Here is an 8567-nt window from a genome sequence, read left to right as displayed (position 1 = left end):
GTCTCAAAAGAGCAATTCACTAAGATTTATAATTCCCATGAGAATTTTAAAAGCAATGCTCAGTAATTTCTTTTAAATGCTTAAAATGCTCTCCACAAAACAAATTAATTTACTTTGTTCCTATATTTTGTTATTTTGTGATTAACTATAGATAAAAATACACATCCAATTCTTTAAGGTTCTAATAAAATTTAGTTTCTGAACTCATCAAATTAAAGTGCGGCAGAAATTTTTTACACAAGATTTAAATTCACATTTTGTCATTGGTGAATTGTACCAATGAGATTATAAACTCACAATCACAATCCCAAGCAAGCCTCATCCAATTTTGATATTTACTTTAAGGTATTCTTTCAAGTAATTGACAAGGTTTTTTTTGTTTTTGTTTTTCAAGCTGTATCCCAAAATTGGGTAGTGATTTTAGGATTGACAAGGACAAATTATGAAAATGGGAATTTAAATACCTAAATATAATAAAATAATAAAGGTTCTCTGCACAGTTTTTCTCTGAAAAGTATATTTAAGTTCTTTTGAGTACTTTTTAAGACTACCTCTTGATCAATATTATTTACCAAATACCTAAAATCAAAGGTACTAAAAAACACAGAGAGAGAATAAGAAAGAAAAATAAAATATCTTCAGTGAAAGTATAAGTTTTTACCTATATTTCTAAACCCCCAAAGCAGCCTATTCAGTTGTCCATCCCCATGGACTGTAAACACCTTCTAGTCTAACTTTTAAATAAAATACTTATGTAGAAACACTCCATTCTCACAGTCTTCTATTCCTTTTCTGCAGACTAACCACAATAAGGTATGTATGTCATTGACAGTGACAAAATTTTCAAACAATTCCAACCTTAGAGCCACAAAGAGATCATAACTTGGAAAAATCAGGTGTGAACAGTAGCATCCATGGAGGTGGTTCCAAGGCAGCCCTTTGACCTTCTTGCTCCAGTAAAGGTAAGTACATGATTAAAGCAATCTTAGGTTTTTAAAGAAAGTGATTAACCAATTAATTGTCTCAGGTTTCTTACCCAAAGGGATTAATTACCAATAGGTTCCCTTTACAAGGTCAGAGAAGAATTGTATTCTCAAATGTATGTGGGCACAACTAAAAAATGTGGGCAAATGCCAAAAGGAACAACAACTTAAGCAAAATTCAAACTGAAATAGTTACTTGTATACCTCTCCTGGGTATCTTCTGAATTTCTGGCTATTATCATGCCTCTTATAGGTACACCCAAATTGCATACGGGGCTTCACTGGTTGTCATGAAAGAACCTGATACATGAACTTTTCCTTGTGGCTACAGAGAAATGTGAGGAATATTCAAAACCACAAAGTTCGAGAGATACAGCTAACTTCAGAATGAACTGAGTGAACAATGACATATGAGTTCAGTGTTGTGAAAGAAGTCAAAAGTAGGAATTTAAGGACAAAGAAAATTCTTGCTAAGTTATAAGGCAGCCCAGGTGATTGAATTAAAGAGAGATCCAAGAGTCAGCTCCCGATACATGAGCAAGGTCTAACTCCCCGGGAAAGGGAAAGGCAAGGGCCTAGCAAGTTGTCTGGGGAGGTTTCCCAGGGGTTTTGAATGAAAATCATAAATAGGGCCTCAGCATGGACATAAGGGATGAAAGCTAAAGTTTGATGATCATTCTGATATTCTTATTCAGTTCTCACAATATCAGGGAGAAGGAAGTAATATCCTTATAAAACTGATTAGCTACTCATACAGCTACTAAGAGACAGAACTGGCATTAAAACTGATCTTTCTGAGTTCACAGTCCATGACTTTCATAAATATCTTAATATATCAATTATAATTTAGTCTTTGCAATAATTTTTACAGGTAAATATTTTTAACCACAGTTTTACAGATGAGAAAACTGACATTAGGTGATCTGCCCTAGGCCATATAAATAAGTAGCAAAAAATACAATCTTTTTAGGTACCAGTGGAAGGTAACAGCACACATGCTGCTGGAACTACAGATTCTAATAAAATACGATACTTTATTTTCAGAGATGCAAGGATTGGTTAGGAGAGAGACTTCAGGCAAAAAGACTTCAGACATGAAGCAGATGAAGACTGACAGGTGTATCCACCACTTAGAAAGATATTTAGATTTTTTTCTTAAGAGAAAAAAATGACTGAGATTTATGAGACCCTCTCTCTATACTAGAAGTCAAAAGATTAGCCATTCAAGATATGCAGAAGTGCTGACAATTGCTGGGTAGAACTGCCTGTGAGAGCAATCAGTACTCTGGTAGGAGGTCTGGGGCCATAGAGATGTCATGAATGAATGGGCAGTTGGGAGTGAAGCCAGAAAACAGTCAGAAACAGGAAGTGAGGAAGATAGCCACTCTGTAAGTGGAACCAGAATTACTGATGAGAAATGAGGCTTGAGAGTATGTGGGCAAATGATAGAGCAGTTGAGGAGCAATGGAGATATGCGATGGCCTTTTTTTCCTAGACAGCCTATGGACTATGCAATTACAATGCACCAAATGCATTGAGTTATTATACTAAACCTTACAAGTAATTCATACAAGTTAACAAATATATCCTAATTTTCTATGTTCTAGATACTGACACACAGCAATGAACGAGACAAAGGTCCTGTCCTCAGAAAACTCATGTGCTGGTGTAGGAGGCAAATAATGGAAAAATAAATATAAGAAATAGTGTTCAATGATTGTGCTAAGAAGAAAACTTAAAAATGATGGGATGGGAAGCTTCGGGCCTTGGAAAGTGAACATTTCAGGGAGAATTTCTCTGAGTTAGGGACATCTGAGCATAGATATGAATGAAATTAAGAAACCAGCCCTGCAAATATCAAGGGGAAGAGAAACAAAAGGAGGAAAACTGTGAAAAATTAACAAACTTCTTTTTTTAGCAACCAACAACAAGACCAGTGGGGCTAGAACAGAATGAGCAAGGCAGGGGTGATAGATGAGGTTTAAGAGAGAGGCAGGATTCCGATCATGTAAGGCCATGTAAATAAAGAGTTTGCTCCAAGTTTCAGCAAGGAAGTGACATCCTCATTTGACATTTTCAAGAAAGTCAATGGTGGTAACAGAAAGTAGCTACCTGGGTAGCCTACGTGCAAGAGGATGGAGGCTTAGACAAGAGTGGTTGTATTGGAGATGATGGTCTTGCATGTAGTGTGTATGCTGAAGGGGAGTGGAAGAGAATTTGCTCATCAGTACTGGGGATGTGGGAAACAAAGGAGTCAAGATTGACTTCTGGGTGTTTTGACCTGAACCACTGAATAAGTAAAGTTGCCATTTATTAAATGGGAATTGTTGGGAAAGGGGCAGGTGTAAGATGATGGTAGAGGGAGGGGCAGTGAGGGGTGAACAAGCCACACTGGGTCATGAACTCAGTACTGGAAACGTTCAGTTTGAAATGACCGTTAGGTATCTCAGTAGAGGTGTTGTGTTAGAGAGTTCTGAGTAAAGATCCAAGCAAAAACTATACACTGAGTCATCAATGTACACATGGTATTTAAAGCCAAGGGACTGGAGATGACAGAGAAATATTTAAAAAGAAAGTGCTAACACTAGAAAACCACTGAGACCTGCAAGGGTGGGCTCGAGACCTCATTGTGGGCTTCTGCGAGGAAGAGGGTGTGCCAGGATTGGAACCAAGGCATCTCCAAGTCCACTTTTTTATTCCATCCTTTCCAAAATCCTTTAATGTATCAGTGCTGGTTTAATGATCTTCATAATCTTGTGAAGCAAGTATTTATGACCCTCTTCATATGTAAATAACAGTTTTCACAATTACACAAAACTAGTGAATTATAAAACACCTGTATCATATGAAAAGTTTAAGATATCATTTAAGAACACAGGCTCAGAAGATGAATCAAATCTAGATGCAGCCAATTCTGGCTCGTCATTTACTGTGTGACCTTGGGCAAGTTAACAAAATTTGCCATGCCTCAGTTTCTTTATCTATAGAACAGAGGTAATAACAGTGTCTCCCTTTTAGGGTTGTCGCATTAAGAGTGGTGATATTTTTTAAATACTTTGAAGACTTCCTGGCATGTAATGGTGCCACTAGGATTTTTATTTAGGCCAGAAGCAGCAGAGTGGAATGTTTAGAGTGAGTACTCGACTACCAGATTGCCCGGCAGTCCATTCTGGCTTTTGTTTATTAACTCTTGGACCTTGTACAAGTTAACCCACCTTGTACAAGAAACCTATCTCAGCTTCCTCATTTATATATGTGGCCTATGAAAAATGCATACCTCATGGAATTACTGAGATGACCAATACCCAACATACCTATAGCATTTAGAACAATGCATAACACATAGTAAGTGCTCAATGCATGTTAAGTATTGATACCCACTCTAGATCCATTCCACATTCCAATATACCCCAACTAGCTTCAGACAATAGCTATAATGAAAAACATAACTAGCACACTTACAAGAGCTCAAATTACACAAAATCTGCACTACAGATACTTTTATGAATCAAATCTATAACAAACCTATACATTTTTAGTGCCTGGCTTAACACTAATCACCATCAATAGTTTCATTGCAAGGTAATAAACACCAGGAATTTTCATGAGTGGTATTGTGAATAGGACAGATGCTTTTGTTCATAAATTGGGTAGTGACCTCAATCATTAATAAACAAATCAGGGCCAAAGTGGCAAAAGAATGTGAAGAGTAATTTGGTAAGCTATCCAATAAATTTATTCAACACAAATAATCAAAACAAAGAATTAATTCTTAATCCTGCCATGCTAATGGCCTCTGTTAAAATGAAAATGATTAAATCAAATTTGGCTTAATTTGTTGAGGCTAGATGCAGTTTTCCCCAATGTGATAAATTACTGGAGAGCAAGTCAAATAATGTGCTATTTACAAGAGCTTGCTGTTGCATGAAAGTGGAATGAAATGAGAAACAATTCAAAAGTTATTCAGCAAAAGTTACTCAGCACATAGTTCAATGAATTCAAGAAGGAAAAAGTATTATTAAAATCTTATATACCTTTACTATTGTTGATCTGTTGTTAAAGAAATAATTACTTTTACATCAAGGCTTGTCTATATCAAAATCTTCCATGTCATGGCCAACTAGGGGCTCTTGGGACAAACCCCTGTCTGTGATCTGGACATCCCTTCAACTCTAAAGATTTCATAGAATCAGAGAAGGCTTCTGCTGTGAGACATGCTAGAAATAGTTTATTTCAACTTTCTCAATTTATAAGCTAGTCAAATGAGGCCCAGAAAGGTTTCATGAGCTCCCCAAGTCCTACCTGGGACCAAGCCAGAGGTCACATGAAGTTGCTTTGTGTATGTAGAGTCCAAAAGGGAAAAAGAAATGGAAATGAGGTGGCCAGAGTCAGCCTGCAGTATACTTAACATTCATAAAATATAATTTTCTGAAGCTCTTCTTTCTCCAGTTAAATAGGTATTAAATTACTATCCACAACCTAACAGCTCTGTCCCAACTTGTGTTTCTTTACTATTTTAAAAGTTGTCCAAGGATAGAGTCATCTGAGTTTGTGAACTTTAAGTGTTTTACAGAGATTATTTCAATGAACTTGTCTTTTTTTGTCCTTTCAGACTTTCAGAGAAATTAGTGGGCAACATCTGTATCTTTCTGTCAGAAAATAAAAGAGTGGGAGTATAATTGGAAATTGTAGGAAAAGAGAGTTGAAGCACCTGCAAACAGAACAGAAGGAAAGGCCGTGGGGGGTGATGAAGGGCCACAGCAGAAAAAAGGAGAAAGATAATCAGAATGACTCAGAAATCTTCACTTGGTATCGAAACAGAATGTGGTAAATTTAATCTGTCATGAGGAAGCTGGCCTACTAGACATTGGCAAAGGGTAATTAAGGAGTCACTCTCCAAAGAAAACTATTTTTATAAGTGGAAATCAATGGGTGCATTCCCCCCGCCACCACCGTCTGCCACTGAATCTGTGGTTTTACATTTCACCTGAAGAGGCTGATTAAATCACTGGCACTTGGAGCAGAACAGGGACTTGTAATCTTTACGCTGTGCTGTGCTAATGGCACCAGCAACTGTGCAAGGGACAGCGAGATCTGAACTTCTGTACTGACAGCACTAAGTGAAGTAGGAAGAGATGTGTTGTATCTTTAAACTACTCTGGTGCTGGGCACTGGTGATGTCAGTTTAAGGTAAAAAACAGTAGGAGGAGACTTGCCTAAGGTGAGGACTGTAAAAATGAGGAGAAAAGGCGATTTGTTCATCTTCACCATGCTAACCCCTCCTGAGAGTACAGACTGGTATCCTAGGGTCCAGGCTGGTTGACATTTTTCTCAAATTTATACGCTAGTGAGATAGGCAGAGGCAAGACTGGAACACAGGTCCTGTCTCTTGTCCAGGGTCCTTTCGGTGGTGGCAGAAGCTCTAATCCTTGCACTGGACCTCTGGGCTTAGGTCATAAATGGGTCTTTTTTGAACTCATCCAGTAACTCCATATATATTAGATTCACAGTAAGAGTTTCCCAGACACTAGTTTGTAGAAATTGACTGTTCTTATTAATGAGAACTTATTTGTCAACAGCATATGCACAATTTTCTTTATCCAAAATAGTTCCCCAGATACTCTTGGTTCTTCAAGTCTGCCCCAATCAACACTGTCCTTCTAATCCATTCTGACAAACAACATAGCTTTAAATGATTTAACACTATGCAACATAGATATACTATTTCCTCCCTCCCCTTTTCTCCCTCCATCTCTCTCTCTCTCTCTCTCTCTCTCTCTCTCTCTCTCTCTCTCTCTCTCTCTTTCTTTCTTTCTTTCCTTCTTTCTTTCTTTCTGCCATGTGTACAAGGGAGTATAATCAATACCGTCTTAGTCTATTCAGGCTGTTATAACAAATTAACATAGACTGGGTGGCTTATAAACAACAGATGTTTATTTCTTACAGCTCTAGAGAATAGGAAGATTAAGAACTCCAAGATTAAGGCCCAGCAGATGTCTGGTGTCTGGTGAGGGCCTGCTTCCTGGTTCACAGACAGCTGTTTTCTCATTGGGCCAGAAGAGGACAGGGAGCAATCTGGTTCTCTTGTAAAGGCATTAATCCCATTCATGGGTTTCATGATTTAATCACCTCCCAAAGGCCCCACATCCAAATACACTGGGGGTTAGGTTTCAACATGTGAATTTGGGGCCATATAAACATACAGCCCACTCTACTCCACTTTTGGGGGGTTTGGGTTCAAAAGTCACCAAGTCAAAGTTTCCATGTGCCAAGAACCAGTATCCAAATTATCGATGGCATTGTATTTAAATGTCATTTCTATGAACAAATCTTCAAATCACTAGTCTAGATTCTACTAATTGTTTTTTAAATGCATTGTCAAATTAATTTGGCATGTAGAAGAGGTTTCTGGCAAGTTTTATGTTTTATTGAAAGCAAACCACAACCTTGAATTGTAAATTTCTGGATGATCATAACAGGTCAGTCCAAAAATGCAGGATTTGCAATGAGTTTGTAACATTCTGCTTCCACATTATATCATGATGAAGAAGCAACACATTGCTGGAACATCCTTGACCCTGCCCCTCAGAATCCATTTTTCTTGTAAACTAGCCTTTACTGGGTCAAAATCAGTGTCATGACTACACAAAATAAAGGAACGATTTTGCTTGCAAGGGTTAGCTGCAGATAGCTCAGACACTGACAAATTAGAGGAAATAAAATCTCAAGTTGTTGAACTGTGACTTTGAATCATGGTAGAGCTGCCATTAAAATCCAGATTGAGACTTACAGTAGCATTTCTAATGGATATTACATCTGAAGAAGCAGATTCAGAGCTAATTCTCTTCACTCTTTCTCCAGGAGGTTGGCACTTTGTTAATAGTGTTAAATAGAATTGAGGAGGTGGAGCTGGGAAGGTAAAGAAGATGCTAAATATGCAAAATGTGAGCAGGGACTTTCTAAATTGCAAATCTGAAACATGCATGCCACAGCCCTCCACCCTCACTTAAAATCTTTTAGTGACTCCTGTTGCCCTCTAGAAAAACAGGAAACTCCTTAGCCCACGTAATCCCTGTTACTTCTCCATCTCATCCTCACCAATCCTCTTCCCTCTTCCCTTCAGCTGCACAGTTCTCAGCCACCCTGTGCCTTTTCACCTTGTCAAGGAGCCGCCTGTCTTGCTGAGCTCTGCTGTAGCCTCCCTTTGGTGCACCTTCCATACTGAGCCAGCTAAAATCACATTCCCCTTTCCCTTTCAGCCAGTGTGCTAGATGTGTCAGAGGCTCCATCAATCAGATGTACTGGGAAGGGAAGAAAAGAGAACAATTGTTATTCAAACAAGAAACAAAATGTCAAATAATAACCTAAAAATTGGTCAATTTCCTACTTTTAAAGAGGACTTCACAGCTAAAAGAAACATTTCTCTTTTTTAAAAAAATCAGTAATTCTAAACACAATTCCACAGAAAAATATCAAGCTTCTGAATTAAAGAAAATGTTAGCACAACTGTGTCGTCATTCATTCATTCTTTCAATAAGTATTTGTTGGTTTTCTTCTATGTGCTCAGTGAGAGAACTGTAATCA

At 37.9% G+C, this 8567-nt stretch overlaps 1 pseudogene; it reads left to right on the top strand.

Annotated features, from left to right (window-relative positions):
* The first annotated feature begins 914 nt into the window (after window positions 1–914).
* LOC108393036 (importin subunit alpha-8-like) overlaps window positions 915–8567 on the top strand; it is a 32893-nt pseudogene continuing 25240 nt past the window's right edge.

Source organism: Manis javanica, chromosome 4 (assembly GCF_040802235.1).
Source record: "Manis javanica isolate MJ-LG chromosome 4, MJ_LKY, whole genome shotgun sequence".
NCBI classification, from domain to species: Eukaryota; Metazoa; Chordata; class Mammalia; order Pholidota; family Manidae; genus Manis; species Manis javanica.
This window is presented reverse-complemented; position numbering and strand designations above follow the sequence as displayed.